The sequence below is a fragment of the Solanum verrucosum genome, unplaced genomic scaffold (assembly GCF_900185275.1).
Source record: "Solanum verrucosum unplaced genomic scaffold, falcon-dt-bn FXZP01000010.1, whole genome shotgun sequence".
NCBI classification, from domain to species: domain Eukaryota; kingdom Viridiplantae; phylum Streptophyta; class Magnoliopsida; order Solanales; family Solanaceae; genus Solanum; species Solanum verrucosum.
The window spans coordinates 799,133-821,885 of record NW_026020633.1 but is presented as its reverse complement, the minus strand read 5'-3'; the positions used below and the strand labels follow the sequence as shown (position 1 = coordinate 821,885).

General features: G+C 35.6%; 1 long non-coding RNA gene across 1 annotated transcript; it reads left to right on the top strand.

The window, feature by feature from the left end:
* The first annotated feature begins 1,299 nt into the window (after window positions 1–1,299).
* On the top strand, window positions 1,300–22,382 carry LOC125812035 (uncharacterized). The gene is made up of 4 exons (XR_007441962.1): window positions 1,300–1,355; window positions 20,609–20,710; window positions 21,764–21,831; window positions 22,308–22,382. It is a non-coding gene; the product is annotated as an uncharacterized LOC125812035 (long non-coding RNA).
* Window positions 22,383–22,753: the final 371 nt, after the last annotated feature.

Sequence of the window (22,753 nt, the reverse complement as noted above, 5' to 3'; positions counted from 1 at the left end):
TGACTTGGGTGAAAAAATAAAGAAAGATCATTCATATAATAAAAGAGTATATCTTTATGGATAAGCATAAACAACTTTTTCAACTAGATGAGAAAATAAAGAAGTATTGAGACTAAAAGATAATGGATACCACCTTCGAACACCGTATGTCCATTACAACTTATAATTTGTTGAGGGTTTGGAGATGTCGTCGTTTGTTTTCTGTGTGGCTAACTCCGGTGATCTCTGCAATAAACTAAATGGCTTGACAATAATCCAACTGTAACGAGGTGGATATTCGATAATATTCAAACTGTAACGAGGTAGATGACTCGATAATATTCCAACTGTAACGAGGTGGATGACTCAATAATATTCCAACTGTAACGAGGTTGATGGCTCGATAATATTTCAATTGTAACGAGGTGGATGGCTTGATAATATTTTAAGCGTAATGAGGTTGATGGCTCGATGATTTTCCAAATGTAACGAGGTGGATGGCTCGATAATATTCCAACTGTAATGAGGTGGATGGCTCAATAATATTCCAACTGTAATGAGGTGGATGACTCGATAATATTCCAAACGTAACGAGGTGGATGGCTCGATAATATTCCAACCGTAATGAGGTGGATGGCTCGATAATAATCCAACTGTAACAAATGGATGGCTCGATAGTATTCCAACTGTAATGAGGTGGATGACTCGATAATATTCCAACTGTAATGAGGTGGATGGCTTGATAATATTCCAACTTTAATGAGGTGGATGGATCGATAATATTTCAACTGTAACGAGGTGGATGACTCGATAATATTCCAACTGTCACGAGGTGAATGACTCGATAATAGTTCAACTGTAATGAGGTAGATTACTCAACAATATTCCAACTGTAACGAGGTAAATCACTTGATAATATTCCAATAGTAACGAGGTGAATGACTCGATAATATTCCAATAGTAACGAGGTGGATGACTCGATAATATTTCAATAGTAACGAGGTGAATGGATCGATAATATTCCAATTGTAATTAGGTGGATGACTCGATAATATTCCAACTGTAACGAGGTGGATGGATCGATAATATTTCAACTGTAACAATGTGGTTGGCTCGATAAGAGTCCAACTGTAACGAGGTGGATGACTCGATAATATTCCAACTGTAACAAGGTGGATGGATCGATAATATTGCAACTGTAACGAGGTGGATGGCTCAATAATATTGCAACTGTAACGAGGTGGATGGCGTGATAATATTCTAACTGTAATGAGGTGGATGGCTCAATAATATTCCAACTGTAAAGATCTGGATGGCTCAATAATATTCCAACTGTAATGAGGTGGATGACTCGATAATATTCCAACTGTAACGAGGTGGATGACTCGATAATTTTCCAACTGTAATGAGGTGGATGACTCGATAATATTCTAATTGTAACGAGGTTGATGGCTCGATAATATTCCTACTTTAACGAGGTGGATGACTCTATAATATTCCAACTATAATGAGGTGGATGACTCGATAATATTGCAACCCTAACGGGGTGGGTACTCGATAATTATCCAACATAGTTCAAAATAGGAACCTGAAATGGACAAACAAATATACGAACCACTTATGGGGTGGATCTCCCAAAAAAACTATATACTTAAATCTTTGATCAGCCAATCAAAACATATAATCCACTTATTGGGTGGATACCTAACAAATTTTGAAATCTTGACCTTGACATTGTCAAGAAACACGTACGCCTAAATTGCTACGTGAGAATCATACTAAAAAGAATTATATCGATGTATATGCACGTCGCAACTACGACTTTGTATTTCAAAAAAATAAAATTATCGAGGTAAATGACTTAATTCTTTCACATGAAAATTAAAGTCACTCCCATCTTTCATGTCAAACTGAACAAAATTTGAGTTTGTTACCGACATCTTCAATTGTTGTCGAAAACTTGTAACGTTTCGATAACTTCAACTATCATGAGGATATTGTGATCTCCAACATCATTTCTGATGTGATGGACTTGATGATTTTCCCTTGCAACACTTCTAAGATAGTGTCGCTTTTGATCATCTTTAGATTTGATGTTGATTTCACTGATGATCCTGACTTTACCAATACTATCACGTGCAAAGATTTACACCAAACATTAGTATCGACGATGAAGTAAAGAATAAATTTAATGATAAAGTGCTAGATTATGTCATTTGGCTTATCAAGATCATGTTGTGGTGAGCCTAATTGCAACTTTGATCGTGACTCATCACTAGCGATCCTACAACACGTTATTTCTTAAAACTTTCCAAGAATCTATTAGCGTTTGTCTTCAATATTCCTGCAAAATAAAAAGAAATTGTTTATAAATCACTTGACGCAACATAATGAAATGAAAATAAAATGAGATGGAAAGTTTTCTAAGTTATGTTGATGAGGCCACGATGGGTGTAAATGATGCCTTTTCTCACACTTGATAGCTTTACATTGCCATTTATGTGACTTCGATGTTCCTACATCCAAAGAAAAATTCTTAGTTTGAAAGACTGATTTGTGTTGGTCTTGTCTTCATGCTCCTTCATGCAGTTGGCTTACATACTCTTCCATCCTTTGTAACATAGTCTTGATGGAATATTTGAGGTCTCTCCTCAAAAATTCTGTCCCAATCTAAAATACGGAAAAACTCTTATAACTTGCTTTGTTAATTATGAGGTTGCTCATTTTGAAATTTTGAGGTCCCTCCTCAAAATTCTGTCCTAGTTTGCCTCAATGATAATAAGTGTTAAGTCTTTTAACAAATGACATTTTTGTGGAATTTTTGAGATGATCTCAAAAATTCTGTCCTAGTTGCACATTTCAACATGATTTCCAACTTGATTCTCTAGAAAATGCCATCTTGTGGAATTTTGAGATCCACTCAAAAAACCTACCAAGTTGCATTTTGATCTTCAGTCTTGACTTGTTGAAGAAGTCTATCTTCAAATGAATTTTTGAGATCCTCTAAAAAATTCTGTCCCCATTTCCATTATAAAAGAAATAGAAATCTTACGGTAGGGGTGATCGAGGCCGACACAGGCCGCCTACGTATCTCATTCTTGAGAATTCAAGTTAGACGTTGTTCATGTATCAAGAATGTGCGAGAAAATGGGAAGAAAGAGACTAAATATGCATTTTCAAAAGAAAGATAACAATAACATCGTATGCAAAATTCGACCAATACTGGCATACTTCTTTTCAACCTTTGATGATGAATATCTTTAAATGACTCCGTTCAAAAATGTCTTGCGCTTACTCTTAAGCATTCAATACGTTATCCCTTGAGGTGGTTTCCTTAATATTGATCAAATTATTGTGGATCATGTTTGAATCTTGTGCTTGAGGGTCGAAAAATTCTCTGTATCGTGTCCAAAAGGTCCTGAATGATAAGCACATATATGGTCAGCTCTATAAAATTTTCCCAAAAGATTGGCTGGTCTTCCTTCTATGGTATGGAATATACCCGTTGCTTTCAACCTTTCATAAAGTTTAGTTTGAGATTCCCTTAATGGTGTAAACACATTAGGAGCCTTCCTAAAGTTTGGACGGGGAAATCCTTTCTGATTGACATTGTGGTTTCGATATTTTCTTTGTGGAGCTGATCGCATATGGGTAGCCATGACAACGTATACCTCTTCTTCTTTTCCCTTTGATATATCCATTTCACTAATTCTGGTAACTTTTCCATTAGCTTGCAATGCGGTAAGGTTTGTGACTTTTCCAGTCTTGAAACCATCTTCCAAAGCTTCTCCCACCTTGACGATCTCAACAATTTTTTCTCCCATCATACACAACATTCTTTCATAGTGTTCAGGCTTTTGAGTTCGAATAAACATTTCAGTGGTCTCACGTTTAGACAAGGGAGTTTGAACTCTTGCAACCTGTTTTCTCCAACGAAGAGCGTACTCTAGATAGTTTTTTATGGACTTCTGTTTGATCTTCTCCAAATAGTAGCGATCAAGGGCAACTTCTACATTATGTCCAAATCTTTCAGTGAAATCCTTTGCATGTGGATTCCAACTCATTCACTGTTTTAATTCTTGTGATGTAAGCCACTCCAGAGCTTCCCGATTTACACTTTGACTGAAGAGACGCATCAATAATGCTTCATTTTTGCTAACTCCCACGAGTTGATCACAATAGACTTTCAGATGTGTTAGAGGATTTCCAGATCCATAAAAAGTGATGAACTTTGGCACTTTGAACCCTTCCGGAAGGTCCAAATCCGGATGAATGCATAAATTTTCGTAGTTCAACCCCACAACAGCTGAAGAGTAATGAAGTTCTTTTATCGCTTCTGCAATCTCTTCCTTCATGATCTGCTTAGTCATTTCCTCTTTAGCCGTCCACTCCTTCTCCTTCTCTTCATAGTGGTCAAGTTCGTAATAGGCAGTACAGTGAAGGTGTAGTTCGGTTTGGACTGGGATATTAAAAGTGACTTTTGGAGGTAAGGGTTGAGTGTTTGGTAGATTTTGAATGCCTTGTGCAGGGGTCTAGTACATGAAATGGGATGTTTGAGGATTGTTGACATTTAGGCTTTGAAATGGAGGGAATGTTTAAGAGTTGCTAGCATTTTGATTTTGAGGGGGATGGAAGACTTGAGGGTTGGTATTCAGGTTTTGAAGAGGAGGTGGTGCTTGGTATGAAGTGCTGGTGTGATGAAGATTTGGGGTAGTTATGTTGATAGTTGAGGGATTTTAAGCAGGGTTGGAGAGTGGGTTATTCAAGACATGTTCCGAGTTTGAACTCAGACGAGGAAAATGGAGTGGAAGTCTTCCATCTCCTAGATTGTTAACATCGACAGTCGAAATTGGCAAATCTTTCTTTTTCTGGAGCTTAATCCTCATTTCAGCAATCTGTTGCATCAACTGTGCAATTAACTCATTTTGATCAACGACAAAGAGCTGAACTATAGCAACTTTAGTTAGCCAGTATTCTCACTATTTTGGGTCGTTTTTCCTTTCAACAAATTTTGATAGGGGGGATCTTTGAGAACTTTGAATGTTCAACCAATTTCTCAACACAAATCAGTTTTGAGTACCTGACAAAGAAAAATAATTCAAAAGATAAATGTGTTAGTTTGTGTAGGTAATAGGCACTACAAGATATCACACACAACGTAATAAACACACAAGAGTTGTTTCATTCAAAGATAAAATAACCCACTGATATAAGAGATGACTAAATAGACAAAAATTTGTCCATTTGATTTTGGAATTAGTGAAAGTAACGTCGACTTGAGTTGAGACAAAGTATATTGTATTGTCGTACTTTTGATTTTCGATTGAGATGTAACTCTAATTTCCTTCTAAGAGTTGAAAAAAGATAGGATTTCTCGAAAATGGGGACCAAGCCTTGAAAGGTTGCCTACGTATCTCACGAAGGAGAATTCCGGTCATACGTAGTTCGACCAACTTGAATCTCTTTCGATTTGAGATGGAGGGTTAACCTTTTTTTTGAAATGAGAAAGTAAGATTTGAAAAATGAAATTCGAAATTTTTTGGGAAACTAATGATTCGAACGTTTGATAGTGACTTGATATTTATTCTTAGGGGGTTCTAAAAACAATTCGAAGAGGAGTGAGCTAGAATATCTCCAAATAAAGCAACATATTCACATAAGAAGTTATAACACATAAATAGATATTGTGCGTTTTAAACATATATGTGACCCTTTTGTGTCAAGGATAGGCCTAATGATTTGAAGGATGTATAACGTTGTTTGAAACATTCCATTGCCCCCAAAACCCAAATTTATGCAAGTTTTACGAATAAATTGAATGGGGATACATAATAGGGGAAATGAGATACAAAATGATCAGTCCCACGCAGGGGTACAATCCTAAACTAAGCTTTCATGGAAGGTCCTTCGTTCTTGAGCTTCTTACCATCTCAGAATGCCAACCTCTTCAGATGCAATCGTAATTTGGTTCTTCTTTCATTTAAATAACCAATTAAACTCCCATCCCCAAGAGACAATGTTTTGCCAAATGACATATACTTCCTTCAAATTTAAACACATAAGCATGATTATTTTTATTGACCAATGGGCCAAATATACACAAGGTGGGCTTCTAATAGGCCCAACATGCCTTGGGTGTTGTGTCAACTTAGTTCAAATGCACTAAATCTGGGATTTGGTTTCACTCTACGCTAGTTGACTAAGAGTGGCTTTTGAATGATCAGGACCCAAGCAGAAAACTTCGGCTGGAACTCACGACAACCATTGGACACCTGACGAATCAATAAATTGCCGATCATTCCGAAATAGGGTCGAGTATAAAAAGCCCGACTGCGATTACGCAAAAACCATTTTTAATAGACTATACATACATGTTGGAAAATGTCATGAATGCAATGATAGTTTATAGCAATTTAACATGTAAAGCATACAAACAATTCAACAATTAATAATAAGTAGTCAAATAGTCAAATCATTACAGCTAGACATTAATTAAATCCCCAACAGAGTCACCATTTCTATTTTAGAACTAAAAGGCTTTTAGTTTCGAAAAATTCGATTTAACCTATGATTTAAAGAAAAAATCGATTTTCCAAAGAGAGTCGTCACTTAATTTTTTTAAAGAAATCAAGAAAACTTATATGTTTTTCACAAGATTTAAACAAAATAAAATCATTTGACATCAAAAAGGGCTCGGGGTTCAATTTACATTCTTAGAAGGTGTTAGGCCCTCGGAATGACTGCTAACTTGCGGTTGACCAACGATTTGACTAAAACATTTGTCTAACTTGAAAAATTGATTAAGAAATAAAACATGTTTTTATTTAGAAGGAAATAAATTTAAAGGGGATTTTTTTAATCAAACTAACTCATATATTAACAAGACAACTAATAAAATAAGTAATAAAATAATATAAATATTTTGAACATAAAAAGAAGAAATGACTATCATTTAGGTAGTTAATTAAATTAAAACCAAAATAAAAAAAAGTTAGAGCTACACAAACAAATAAAACTAAAAGAGAATAGTAAAGAAATAAAAAAAATAAACTTGGACTCTTGTCCAAATTTCAAGGTGTTAGGCTGGCAGGCCAAAATTTTCTCCTTCTGTCCTAATTCTAGATAGTTCAAAAAATTGTCCATTGCACTTTATTTTGGGCCTAACCCATTCTTCCACTTGTCCTAAATACTAAAATAAAGGGCTACACCATTGTTGGGCCTTTGGCCCAATTTCCCTATCCTAAAACTATAAAAAATCTACATAAATATGTGGGTCATTGGCCCAACTTCATCAAAAGAACAAGTTGTTGTAGTTTGGGACTTTCGGCCTCATTTTCGTGACTGTATACAATGTATACAACTGCTATATCACATTGTATACATTTATATATCAGCTCCGAGACCTGCAAATTTAATTTTCCAGCACTATTCTTCAATTCCATTGTTCAACTGATTTGAAAATGAAGAAATTCGAGCCGTTATGGCTCTCTCGAAATGCAAGAGGAAGGAAATAGGAGTTCATGATGAACTCAGGCAGATTCCACATGCAACAAAAACAAAAAAAACATAAGTGACAATTCACGTATTTAATATAAGAAATTAATGATGTACATACTCATGCTACTATTTTAGAGCCTAAACCTCACAAAGAAGACAAACATGATTCTCACTAGTGCTTAATTCAAACAATTTAGGCATGAGAACTATCACTCATAAAGATACAATTATTAACCAAAAAGTAGTATGCAATAACAGCTACTAACCATATATTATCAAACTTCCAAAACTTCTAAAACAAGAGAAATAAGAATAAAAATTAACTACAACTAGACATAATTAGGCTTAATAGAGGAGACATAATAGCAAGATAGGGCAATCATAAACAAAGCAAAAGGCAGAAAGAGCATAATATTGGAGGATAGCACTATTAGGCAACAATTCTTAATACAATAAGAAATTGAAGCTAAACAAATAGTAACAAACTGAGTTGAAAACCGAAAAAAAATATCTATCCTAACAATTATATTTTTGGGTTCTCTCATCTCGATGTGAGTTAGATAGAACAAAAAATTATTAAACATAAGAGATTAGAACATTTCTATGCATCAGAAATTGTCAAAAATGAGGAAATAAAGATTAATTTGAAGCTTACTAAGATTCAGTTAACCAAAAATTGGACAATCACAACACCACAACAAGAATAGCCAATTCTAGATGAAGCAGATGATTGAAATAAAACAACAACTAAGAGACTAAAAAAAAATTAAGCAACTATGAGAATTTAAACCATTCCAAAGGGCTGGATTTAGGCTAAAACAAGTTCCTTTTTCGTTCATAGTGGAACAGTAAACAAACTTATACAAGAAAGAAGGTCACAACAAAATATAATCATCAATAGTCAAGAAATTCAAAAGAACATAATATAAAATAACACAGAGACAATTATCAAGCTGACTTAGATATGAGAACTAAAACACAATCAAGAACACTTAAAATAGAAGACATAGAACAACTAGGAATTAAATGGAACAAAATTAAGAAGATGTTTACCTCTCTTTGGGCAGCGAACTGAGACTAGACGAGCAGGAGACGACTTCACCACCAATGGAATGCAACTCCAAGAACGTCGATGAATAGAACAGAAACAAATGAGAGTAGAAATTTGATCCCCAATCTCTATAACTTCAAAGCCTATTTCCTAAATATTTGTATATAATTGTGTATAGCTAGTAGTTCAATGTATTTTTCTCTAATTCCAACTATTTTTTCCCAAACCTTAACAAAGAAGAATAGGGGACTATTTATAGGAGGGAATAAGGGCATATTTTCGGGGGAGGGGGGAGGGAACAGGTGGAATTTGAATTCAAAATTTGAAAATTCCAAAGGGATAAGGGACGAGCTGGAATTTGTACCAATCTCTAACGAAAAAATGAAATGGGTCGTCGAATTTTAGAGCAAGGACGAGTGAGATGCGGAGATGGAGACAACTGGATCGATTCTCGAATGATTTTGTACGATTTGTAGGAGGAGAAGGACGTTGCAAGCTACTCACGAAAATGAGGTTCTGGGTTTCAGCATTCTGCTTCTGGGTTTGTTGGGACTTCCTGGAGCTTCTGGAATTTCTGGAAGAAGAAGACATGCAGGGAGTCGGTTATTGTCGCTGGAATTTGGGTTATTAATCAGTATGTTTGGATGGCTTGGCTGTTGTTGTATGTTGTATTGGATTGTTGGTGGTCTTGGGTTATTTGATATTGGGCTAGCAAGAACTGAATTGGGTTGAGGGAAAATTAAATTGAGCTACTGAAATTTAAAGAAAAAAGGCCCAAAGCTTGTTCTTTTGATGGGTTTAAGATGTTGGCGGAAAAATGTAATTAAACAATGACCAATTTCGGTTAAAACTTGAAAAAAATGAATTAACATAAATTAATTAATGATCCTCTTAAACTTAACGAAATAAAATAATAAACTTAATTATAAACTAATTAATTTAAAAATATAAACTATTATATAACTAAACTAATTAACCAAATATTTAATTAAAACAAAATCTTTTTGAGATGATTTTCGAATAATCATAAAATATAAGAGAAAGTGATATCCCTAAGACAGCTTTCAGGACCCGCTATGGTCATTATGAGTTTCTAGTCATGCCATTTGGTTTGATTAATGCTTCTGCAACATTCATGGATCTTATGAATAAAGTGTTTAAGACTTTTCTAGATATGTTTGTTATCGTATTCATTGATGACATTCTAATCTATTCGAGGAATGAGAAGGATCATGCTAGTCACCTAAGAGTAGTTCTTCAAACTCACAAGGATAGAGATTTGTATGCTAAATTCCCTAAGTGTGAGTTTTGGCTTGAGTCCGTGGCATTCTTAGGCCACATTGTTTCAGGTGATGGGATTCGAGTTGTCACTCAAAAGATTGAGGCAGTGCAGAACTAGCCTAGACCCACATCTACGACTGATATTAAGAGTTTCTTAGGTTTGGTCGGTTATTATAGAAGATTTGTCGAGGGGTTCTCATGTATTTCATCCCCGTTGACCATGTTGACTCAGAAAACAATTAAGTTTCAATGGTCTGAAGCTTGTGAGAAAAACTTTTAGAAATTGAAAACTAGGTTGACTACTACTGCCCAATATTGACTTTACCAGAGGGTACACAAGGTTTTGTTGTATATTGTGATGCATCCAGAGTTGGATTGGGTTGTGTATTGATGCAGAATGGCAAAGTTATAGATTATGCCTCTAGACAACTTAATATTCACGAGAGGAATTACCCAATCCATAATCTAGAGTTGGCAGTTGTAGTGTTTGCTTTGAAAATATGGTGTCACTATCTTTATGGTGTTCATGTTGATGTGTTCACCGATCACAAGAGTCTTCAGTATGTATTCAGTCAGAAATAGCTTAATCTCAGACTGAGGAGGTAGTTGGAGTTACTCAAGAATTATGACATGCGTATTCTCTATCACCCAGGTAAGGCTAATGTTGTTTCTGATACCTTGAGTAGGTACTCTATGGTTAGTACGGCCCATGTTAAGGAGGACAAGAAAGAGTTAGCAAAAGATGTGAATAGACTTGCACGATTGGGAGTCCGGTTAATGGATTCCAATGAAGGTGGAGTGGTGATGATGAATAGGGCTGAATCATCATTAGTGTTCGAAGTGAAAGAGAAACAAGGCCAAGACCCTATTTTGCTTTAATTGAAGGCAAAAGTTCATAAGCAGAAAGTGACGACTTTTGAACAAGGGGGAGATGGTGTATTAACATTGTTTTAGAAACAAAAGACTTTTAGTTTTGAAAAAATCGACTTAACCTATGTTTTAAAGAAAAATCGATTTTCCAAAGAGAGTCACCACTTAATTTTTTAAAGAAATCTAGAAAACTTATAATTATTTCAAAAGATTTAAAAAGAATAAAATCATTTGAAATCCAAAGAGGTTCGGGGTTCAATTTACATTCCAAGAAGGTGTTAGGCCCTCGGAATGTCTGCTAACTTGCGGTTGACCAACGATTTGACTAACTTGAAAAATTGATTAGGAAATAAAACATGTTTTTATTTGGAAGGAAATAAATCTAAAGGAGATTTTTTAAGGAAACTAACTCATATATTAACAAGACAACTAATAAAATAAGTAATAAATAAAATATAAATATTTTGAACATAAAAAGTAGAAATGACTATCTTTTGGGTAGTTAATTAAATTAAAACCAAATAAAAAAAAGTTAGAGCTAAACAAACAAATAACAATAAAATAGAATAGTAAAGAAATAAAAAAATAACTTGGACTCTTGTCCAAATTTCAAGGTGTTTGTAATGACTCAAAAGATCATATTTGGAAATTACCGTTGTATCCCTACCGATAGTCTCCCCGAGCCATTTGTGATTGGTCGGTGAAGTTGGCTTGAGAATTTAGGAACTATCCATTTATCTATAGTATATTTGAAAGAACTGGAATGAGCTAGAATTAGAAAGAGTCGTTTTTGGAAAAAATGAAAAATCTGGAAAATTGGTTAAGTTATGTTAAGCTTGAGTTTTGGTCAAATTCAAACGACCATAACTCCTAGCTCAGGATGAGTTAATGTGCTTCCAGATACCGTAGGAAATATCTTGGAATTATCTTTCCAACGCCACCAAGTTTACTCAATTCCAAGTTCGTATGAGTGAGATATGCGCATTCGAAGTTGGGCTGTTTAGATAAGGAAAGTCAAAAGCGGATTTTGGAAGGGTATTTTGGTGTTTGTCATACCCAATAATTAATTTTAGTTTTAGTAAGTTATTTGGGGTCTAAACTGAATTAGTTCAGTTTACGCAATTAAGAAGTATGCTAGGGCTTTGAGAGAAGAGAAAAGAGGAGAAAGAGGAGAAAGGTCAAGGCGTTCTTGGAGATTTCTTGCGGAGTTGAAGTCGTTTCGACAAGGGTTGATCCCTAAAGAAGTATGTGAGACTTTAATAGCGTTGGGTTCGTTCACCCACACACCAATCATGTTTGTTTTAGCGAAATTCGTTTCTAGAAACTTGAAAGTATGATGTTCTTGAAGTTTGCTTTAGTTCTTGAGATTTGATGGGATTGTGGAGTTCTTGATGGATTCGTGTCAATTTAAGAGTTGTTTTGAGTTAGATTCTTGGGTATACATACTGGGTATTTGAATTTAAAGAGAGTTTGAGAAAAAGAATTGAATTTAGGCGAATTGGGTGAGAAAACGAAGAAGGAAAAAGTCGAGCAGGTTTTGGCACGCAAGTCCGCGTCAGGGACTTGCTCCCCCAGTGTACAAAAATTACCTCAGCGTTGTGGAGAGGACGCAAATTCCTCTGTTTCAAAATTTAATTTCGTGATCAAAAAATTTAAAAGCATCTCCGCGTCGCGGACTTGCTTCCAGACAGTGATTTCTTGATCGTTTCTCATGTTTAACTATGTAAAAACACTCCTAGACATCATGAGATCTTTCCTATTACAAATCACAATCCTTGAATCCATAATTCAATTCAAGGAAAGAGTCAAGTCAAGAGAAGTTCATAGAGTTTTCCAAAAGTATTTTACAAACGTTTTAACCTTGTTTTAAGACTTAAGCTTTGAGTTGAGTAAATAGTAAGAGTAAAAGTTCTTTTCTTCAAAGATTATACCGGAACTAAGTATTCCCAAGAGTTAAAATGTTTTCACATTTGAGCAAGAAATGAAACACCGATTTCCAAGAAGAGCATTTAAGCTAAGTTTTGAGTAATTATATCAATTCAAAGAAAGAGTTTAGTTTTTACAAACACATGAGCTAAGTATATTTTGGGAGTAGTATTGAGCACCAATATGGGGATGCAAGTTCATAATAACTCAAGTCTTCATAAACCATGCACCCATCATGGGTAGAAAGGGTCATACTTTTTAGATGACAGCTTAGTGCTTTTTAGCATAGACTAGTAGATCCACTTAGTTAAGGTGTTCTATATGACGGAAAAGTATAGGACAGTTATGCCAGTGTAGGCAAGACGCTGTATCATTTCTTAGGCTCATAGTGGTGGTTGTCGGTTAGGGAAACTCCCATAGTATTATATTACTTTATATGTAATTGAGTTTTTATTGCATTTATTTAACAAACTGAGTTGCTTTTTACTATTTTAAAAGCTTTCTATTTATTGCATATGTATTGTTGCTTTATATTGAGTTAAGTTATTCATGAGTTGAGTAAAGCTAAGGTAAGTTTTTCTTTCAGATTCCTTTAAAGCTTATGTTATGTTTAGTATTTCCCTCACATACTCGTACATTCAATGTACTGATGCCATTTGGCCTGCATCATTTTATGATGCAGACACATGTAATCAGGATCAACATCCAGTGCTTTGTTGATCCAGTTGAGCACTCAAAGTCAGTTGGTGAGCCTTCTTACTTTCTGGAGGACTCCTTTTACTTTGCTTTCTAGTATTTCAGTTGTTAGGATAATTGGGGGTGGTGTCCCGACATCCCTCATTGTTTAGAGGCTTCATAGATGGATAGTTATAGTTCTTTAGTCTCTTGTATTTCAAATGGTTTGCTATGAGACTTGAGTAGCCATTTTGGCTAGTTTGAATGTTTCCTTAAAGGCATTCTAAGTTTATTTCATAAGTTTCTTATTTGAGACTATTTCTTATGTTTAAGTCTTCTGCTAAGTATGTCAGCCAGAACAAGGGTTCGCTTGGGGCCAGCAATGGTTCTTGAGTGTCAGCCACGTCTGGGGTGTAGGCTCGTAGCATGACAGGAGAGCTACCATGAATAGTTATAGTAGTACGATTATTCATCTCATTGTCAAGGTCACGGTCCGACTAGGTGGGATTGAATGTGAATACCATTGAGTCTAGTTTTACTATTTTTAAGGTTTGTCTATAATCACAGCTACTGATCTAACATTCTGATAGTGTTGTTGGAGGTTTTGTATACTTAGATGTATCGCTTGTTAGGTGGTTAGTTGATCATTTTCTTCTTTGGGTTAGATAAGTTTGATCCTCCCTTGATGAGTTCCCGATGTCTAAAGATTAGATTTTTATAACTTATCGTGGAAACATTGTGTCGTGAGAAGGAATCTTGATAAGATTTGTGATGGTTTGTGAATTATGAGTGTATGGTGGTTGGTTAAAGTTCACTTCTGGTTGTATCCGGTATCGATTCAGAATGTTATCCTTGTTATGTGAGAAAAGATTCCTCACGATGGTTCTGTTATGGTCCAATGGGTTTCTGTTTAGGGTTAGTTTCTAGCTTGAAAATCACTCATGATTTGTAGATCTTCCAAAGTTTGATTCAAAAGTTCAGTTCTTAGTAGTTGCTCTTGATGGAATGGTCTTAAGGATGTGCTCACTTGGAAAAATAAATATTGACTCTGGAAATTATACCTCAGGCTTTTGGTAATGTCGGCTTTCATTCTTTCTTATTCTTTATATTTGAGGACAAACATGATTCTTAGTGGTGGATAATGTAATAACCCGAAAGGTCATTTTTGGAAGTTACCATTTTATCTCTCCCGATAGCCACCCCGAGCCATTCCTGATTAGTCGGTGAAGTTAGCTTGAGATTTTCGGAACTATCCATTTAGCTATAGTTAATTAATAAGTGAGCCAATTTTAAATGATTACTTTTAATAGGTGGTTAATGGGCCTAGTCCATAATTTATTTAATACCCTTACCACCTTGCAAATGCATAAGAATAAATTAGAGTAAAATAAAGTTGATATTATTTATTAATTACATCACAAAAGAGCAGAACCCTACTACGGACACCGAAGTACGAAAATAATTGTAGGTGCTTCAGGTAGTATGCTAAACTTGACTCTAAATCTCTTGGTACATGCATTAATTATTAGGGGATTATATATAAATCTATTATATCTACTGATGGTTGGGTAAGAGAAGGTGAATTGTTGAGTTTTAATTTGTTTTCCATTAACTGCTAAGGATGAAAAAGTTTCTAAAGGGGGGGGGGGGGGGGGGAGGACAAAATTACTAGGCAATTAATTAGGTAATGATGAGAAACAAAGGAGTAATCATGATTTGGTTATGGAGAAGAAACAGTAATGGCGAAATAAGGTACGGTATGGTCCTTGTTTGAAGATTAAATACCGTTTTAGTATAACTTGACTGGATTCAGATTGTTTTCTTATATTATCACATTATAGTTCAAGTTTTGATATATTGAGATAAATATTTAAATATTATGTGTATTATATTATATGAATACCATTAGATTTATGGTATTTGAAGGAATTGGAATTTAATCCTAGGCTTGAAAATTGGAGAAAAATTGAAAGAGTTGACATGTCAATTGGCATCAAAGGTTAAGAACTTGATTATAGATTCGTGCTCTATGATTTTTGGGTCTATCTTAGACATATAGTGATATGGATGTTGTTAGTTTTTCAATCTTATTGTGATCATCAATGTGGATAGATTGCTTTGAGTTGGAAGTTCAACAAAAAGGGAAGACTCAAGTCCCGAAAGGAATTCTTGATTGATTGAGGCAAGTGGATTTCTAAACCCTTGTTAAGTGCATAGAATCGTGTATTTCCTTGTGGTATGTGTTGGGGAGTAATGGGAATTGGTGATGGGTTGACTTGTCCATGTTGAATAATTCTAAAGATGGAAAAAAGGTAATAAAAAGGTAATGTGATTAATTGTTGGTGTGTGATGTTTGAGAATGATTTGAAAGGCTTATTGATTAATTGTTGATATTGTATCACGGTTGTATTGTTGTGAATTGTGCATTGTTATGAAAATAGTCATCTCTTCATTATTTGTGTGAACATGTCATTTGCATTTGTTCTGAGACATGGTTGTGATAAGTGTTATGTGATAAAAGGATGTACCATTTCGAGGGACGTATCGCGCGCCGCGATGGATACTATATATCGAGGGACGTATCGCACGCCGCGATAGATACTTTATATTGAGGGTCGTATCGTACGCCGTGATGGATGCATGGACAGATATGTCCCCTATGGGTCCCGGACTGAGAGACAGCGGGTGTGTATCGTTAGGTCAAACATGCATCACTATACTTGACATTGCAAATCATTGCATTGCACATATTTATCATTGATGAACTTGATCTTGTGTGTTATTGGTCTTGTGAGTGCCTTTCTGTGGAAGTTGTGATTGATGAATATTGAGTTTGTTGTTGAGGATATGTAATTGTTAGAGTGTTGTTTTCTGAGTTGTGTGTTGTGTAAATTGTGAACTGTTAGGTTGGGCTAGTTTTATTGCAGGTTGTAGTTCTGGAGGTTCAGATTGGTACTCACTCACCCATTGATTCTACATTTTTGTAGGTTATGAGCCCGGAACTTTGTGATACTCTCTATTCTCCTATTTTTCGAAGCTTCTTGTGGAGGTTTGTGACGTAGCTGCTCGTCATTTCAACAGACCTTCTTACTTTTATGCATGATCTTGTTCTATTCGAGAAACAATGCCATTTGAGACTTTTATCTTTCTTTCGATTCAATTGTAATACTTTAGAAGCTTGTCCATGTGACTACCAGGTTTTGGGATTTAATTTTGAGTTGATTATGATTTCCCCATTAGTAGATGGTGTTAGTTTCTTTTTCTTGTTTTTACTTTCGCATTCATCGTGTTAATTAGGTATTAGGCTGACTTGTCTTGGTGGGATAAGACGACTGTCATCACGTCCGTTTTTGGGTTGTGACAATGTAGGGCTGGCAGGCCCAAATTTTCTCCTCCTGTCCTAATTCTAAATAGTTCAAAAAATTTCCCATTGCACTTTGTTTTGGGCCTGACCATTCTTCCACTTAGCCTAAATACTAAAATAAAGGGCTACACCATTGTTGGGCTTTTGGCCCAATTTCCCTGTCCTAAAACTATCAAAATCCTACACAAATGTATGGGTCTTTGGCCCAACTTCATCAAAAGAACAAGCTGCTGTAATTTGGGGCTTTTGGCCTCATTTTCGTGACCATATACAGTGTATACAACTGCTATATCACACTGTATACCAGTGTTTTGGACGGCGAAAGGCGACAAAAGGTGACAAGTGCCTGCCTCGCCTCGCGGCGAGCCGCTCGCCTTTTTGAATTGAGGTGCCAATTAATACCAAATATTTACAATATTTAATTGCATATATAAATATCCAAAATCTCAATAGAAATATATTATCAAATATTTCAATTCAAAAACTAATAGTAGATACTAAAAGTCTAGAACTTGAATAACTCAATAATTCAAAGGCAATTGACAAGCAATACTAGAACTCTAAAAGTCTATTCTTCTTCACTATTTATGGACAAATAAATACTATATTAATTAGTAGAAAACTAAATTAAGTAGGGTAGAAATAAATATTGAAAGATTGAATTTTTTTTTTAAAAAAAAATATAGACAGAAACATAATGGTAGCCGCAGTCAGTTCATTGTTCAGTAGCTCCAAAATAAAAAAGAAAAACAGAGCATGCCACTACCACTGGAAAATAGAGTAGATAATAAGAGAAGAAGAAGAAGAATATAAGAAGAACAAAATAAGAAGAAGAGGAGAATAATTAAAGAAGAAGAACATACCTAAGTCGCGATTGAAGAGGAAAATAGAATAGCGATGGTCGCAATGGAGAGAAGAAGAGCCCAAGTTTGCAAAAACACCAAAAAAACCCCTAATTTTGCCTATTAATTATTAAATCACACTCTTTAAAATAAAAAGGTAACACCTATCGCTCACCTCACCTCGTCATCTCTCGCCTTTCGGGCATTAGGGCATATTTTGGGGGGGGGGGGGGGATACAGGTAGAATTTGAATTCAAAATTTGAAATTCCAAAGGGGTAAGGGACGAGCTGGAATTTGTACCAATCTCCGAATGGAAAAACGAAATGGGTCGTCTGATTTTCGAGCAAAGACGAGTGAGATGCGGAGATGGAGACACCTGGATCGATTCTCGAACGATATCATACAATTTTCGGAGAAAAGGGACGCGATAAGCTGCTCACGAAAATGGGCTCAATTTCGCTGCTGGACTTGCGATTCTGGACTTTGTTTCAATTTTAAGGTTCTGGGTTTTCAGAGTTCTGCTTGTGAGTTCGCTGGGACTTCCTAGAGCTTTTGAAATTTCTGGAAGAAGAAGACACGCAGGGGGTCGGGTATTGTCGTTGGAATTTAAGTTGTTGATCAGTATGTTTGGATGACTTGACTGCTGTTGTATGTTGTATTGGATTGTTAGTGGTCTTGGGTTATTTGATGTTGGGCTAGGAAGAAGTGAATTGCGTTGAGGGAAAATTAAATTGGGCTGCTGAAATTTAAAGAAAAATGGCCCAAAGCTTGTTCATTTGATGGGTTTAAGATGTTGGCGGAAAATTATAATTAAACAATAAACCTAATTCTGTTAAAACTTGAACAAAATGAATTAACATAAATTAATTAATGAGCCTCTTAATCTTAACGAAATAAAATAATAAACCTAATTATAAAGTAATTAATTTAAAAATATAAACTATTATATAAATAAACTAATTAACCAAATATTTAATTAAAACAAAATAATTTTGAGACGATTTTTGAATAATCATAAAATATAATAATTATATACATAATTATGTAAAACATATATATTATCTAAAAATTATAAAAAGTGACAAAACTTGTTAAAATAACTTTCAAACTATATTATTATTATTATTTTGAAATTTTATAAAAATAATTATTTTAAATCGTTTGAAATTGAAGAAGCTCGAAATGATTAATTTATATTGTGGAGGTCCAAAATTGTTTGTCAACAACTGTCCCTCGTTTGACTTGGAATGATGAAAGAAATTCGATGCAAATGAAATTGACGAATCCAATTTTAACAGACCATATATTCATCCTTCAGCATAAGGACGTTTGGTACGGACTTTAGGAATTATTGCCGAACCCTGAAGATAAGTTTCCTACATATCTCAGGCTTTATGAGAACTCAGGCCACTTGTAGTTCCATAAGCTTGATTTGACACACGATTTTTAAAGAACTCAAAAGTCATCTCGATATAGAATTATGAAGAGACTGGAACACTTGGGAATAAGATTTGAGAGCAAATGTTGGAATACAGCTGAGTTTCCAACCTTGAGTCTGCCTACATATCCTTAAGCCTAAGGAACCGGGTTATTTGTTGTTCAACTCGATCAGTTGAAAAACAAATCTATTATGCTAGATAACTTTCGATTTTGGAAGAGTGACAAATAAGTTGAGAAAGAAAAACAAGCTTGCAACCTCTTAGCCATTAATATGGAGCTCTTCACATCCATCAGTAAGAACTTACACTGACATAATTTACAAAGCTCTTGGCGCATTGTCACTGAGATTGGAAAGTTGCTTCAGACGAAAACCAAAATTTTTCGAATGCGAAATCGAAACCGATAAACCGTAAGAAAAACCCACATGTCTTCTAATAGGGGTGTCGTTTGATTGTGGTGGAAGTCGCTCCTCAGCTCGCGTCCTAAGAGTTTGATACTCCTATTCAGACTATGTCCTAGTTCGCTGCAAAGAAAAAGTTCCACGTTGTACTACATCCTTGTTGATGTCGTACGCACCTGTGGTTTGATTTGAGAATTCTTCCTCTTGGATGCCCTCGACAAAGACTGAAATAAACTTGTTAGTAGAAACTGTCGTTGGAAAAAGTGGTAGCATCTCTTACTATACTTTTCACTTATCTTCTTGCATGTTCTTCTGGATACGCCATTGTCTTGGTGTTTTAAAAATAACTCTTGCATTGAAAGATGTCATATAGGTATGTTCAGTATATGTCTGCACACTCAAAGTAAATAATTAGTAAACATAGTGCCTCTTTGGCTAGCGACTTGGGTCAAATAAAGAAAGATCATTCATATAATAAAAGAGTATATCTTTATGGATAAGCATAAACATCTTTTCCAACTAGATTAGAAAATAAAGAAGTATTGAGACTAAAAGCTAATGGATACCGCCTTCGAACACCTTATGTCCATTACAACTCATAATTTGTTGAAGTTTTGGAAACGTCGTTGTTTGTTTTCTGCGTGGCTAACTCCGGTGATCACTGCAACGAACTAAATGGCTTGACAATAATCCAACTGTAACGAGGTGGATACTCGATAATATTCCACCAGTAACGAGATGGATGACTCGATAATATTCCAACTATAACGAGGTGGATGACTCGAAAATATTCCAACTGTAACGAGGTGGAAGGCTCGATAATACTCCAACTATAACGAGGTAGATGACTCGATAATATTCCAATTGTAAGGAGGTGGATGGCTCGATAATATTCCAAATGTAACGAGGTGGATAGCTAGATAATATTCCAACTGTAACGAGATGGATGGCTCGATAATATTTCAATTGTAACGAGGTGGATGGCTCGATAATATTTCAATCGTAACGAGGTGGATGGCTCGATAATATTCCAACTGTAACGAGGTGGATGGCTCGATAATATTCCAATCGTAACGAGTTGGATGGCTCGATAATATTTCAACTGTAACGAGGTGGATGGCTCGATAATATTCCAACTATAACGAGGTGGATGGCTCGATAATATTCCAAATGTAATGAGGTGGATGACTTGATAGTATTCCAACTGTAACGAGGTGGATGGCAAGATAAAATTCCAACTGTATCAAGGTGGATGAATCGATAATATTCCAACTATAACGAGGTGCATGGCTCGATAATATTCCAACTGTAACGAGGTGGATGGCTCGATAATAGTCCAACTGTAACGAGGTGGATGGCTCGATAATAGTCCAACTGTAACGAGGTGGATGACTCGACAGTATTCCAACTGTAACGAAATGGATGGCTCGATAATATTCCAATTGTAACGAGGTGGATCGCTTAATAATATTCCAACAGTAATGAGGTGGATAGCTCGATAATATTCCAACAGTAACGAGGTGGATGTATTGATAATATTCCAACTGTAAGGAGGTCGATTGCTTGATAATATTCCAACTGTAATGAGGTGGATGGCTCGATAATATTCCAACTATAATGAGGTGGTTGGCTCGATAATAGTCCAACTATAACGAGGTGGATGACTCGATAATATTCAAACTATGACGAGTTGGATGACTCGATAATATTCCAATTGTAACGATGTGGATAACTCGATAATATTCCAATTGTAATGAGGTGGATGGCTCGATAATATTCCAATTGTAACGAGGTGGATGGCTAAAAAATATTCCAACTGTAACGAGGTGGATTACTCGATAATATTCCAACTGTAAGGAGGTGGATGACTCGATAATATTCCAACTGTAACGAGGTGGATGGCTCGATAATATTCCAACTGTAATGAGGTGGATGACTCGATAATATCCAACTGTAACGAGGTGTATTGCTCGATAATATTCCAACTGTAACTAGGGGGATGACTCGATAATATTCCAACTATAACGAGGTGAATGGCTCGATAATATTCAAACTGTAACAAGGTGGATGCCTCGATAATTTTCCAACTGTAACGAAATTGACGGCTCCATAATATTCCAACCGTAACAAAGTGAATGGCTCGATAATAGTCCAACTGTAACGAGGTGAATGACTCGATAATATTCCAACTGTAATAAGGTGGATGGCTTAATAATATTTCAAATGTAACAAGGTGGATGGCTTGATAATATTTCAACCGTAACGTGGTGGGTGACTCGATAATATTCCAACTGTATTGAGGTGGATGACTTGATAGTATTCCAACTGTAACGAGGTGGATGGCAAGATAAAATTCCAACTGTATCAAGGTGGATGACTCGATAATATTCCAACTATAACGAGGTGCATGGCTCGATAATATTCCAACTGTAACGAGGTGGATGGCTCGATAATAGTCCAACTGTAACGAGGTGGATGGCTCGATAATAGTCCAACTGTAACGAGGTGGATGACTCGACAGTATTCCAACTGTAACGAAATGGATGGCTCGATAATATTCCAATTGTAACGAGGTGGATCGCTTAATAATATTCCAACAGTAATGAGGTGGATAGCTCGATAATATTCCAACAGTAACGAGGTGGATGTATTGATAATATTCCAACTGTAAGGAGGTCGATTGCTTGATAATATTCCAACTGTAATGAGGTGGATGGCTCGATAATATTCCAACTATAATGAGGTGGTTGGCTCGATAATAGTCCAACTATAACGAGGTGGATGACTCGATAATATTCAAACTATGACGAGTTGGATGACTCGATAATATTCCAATTGTAACGATGTGGATAACTCGATAATATTCCAATTGTAATGAGGTGGATGGCTCGATAATATTCCAATTGTAACGAGGTGGATGGCTAAAAAATATTCCAACTGTAACGAGGTGGATTACTCGATAATATTCCAACTGTAAGGAGGTGGATGACTCGATAATATTCCAACTGTAACGAGGTGGATGGCTCGATAATATTCCAACTGTAATGAGGTGGATGACTCGATAATATCCAACTGTAACGAGGTGTATTGCTCGATAATATTCCAACTGTAACTAGGGGGATGACTCGATAATATTCCAACTATAACGAGGTGAATGGCTCGATAATATTCAAACTGTAACAAGGTGGATGCCTCGATAATTTTCCAACTGTAACGAAATTGACGGCTCCATAATATTCCAACCGTAACAAAGTGAATGGCTCGATAATAGTCCAACTGTAACGAGGTGAATGACTCGATAATATTCCAACTGTAATAAGGTGGATGGCTTAATAATATTTCAAATGTAACAAGGTGGATGGCTTGATAATATTTCAACCGTAACGTGGTGGGTGACTCGATAATATTCCAACTGTATTGAGGTGGA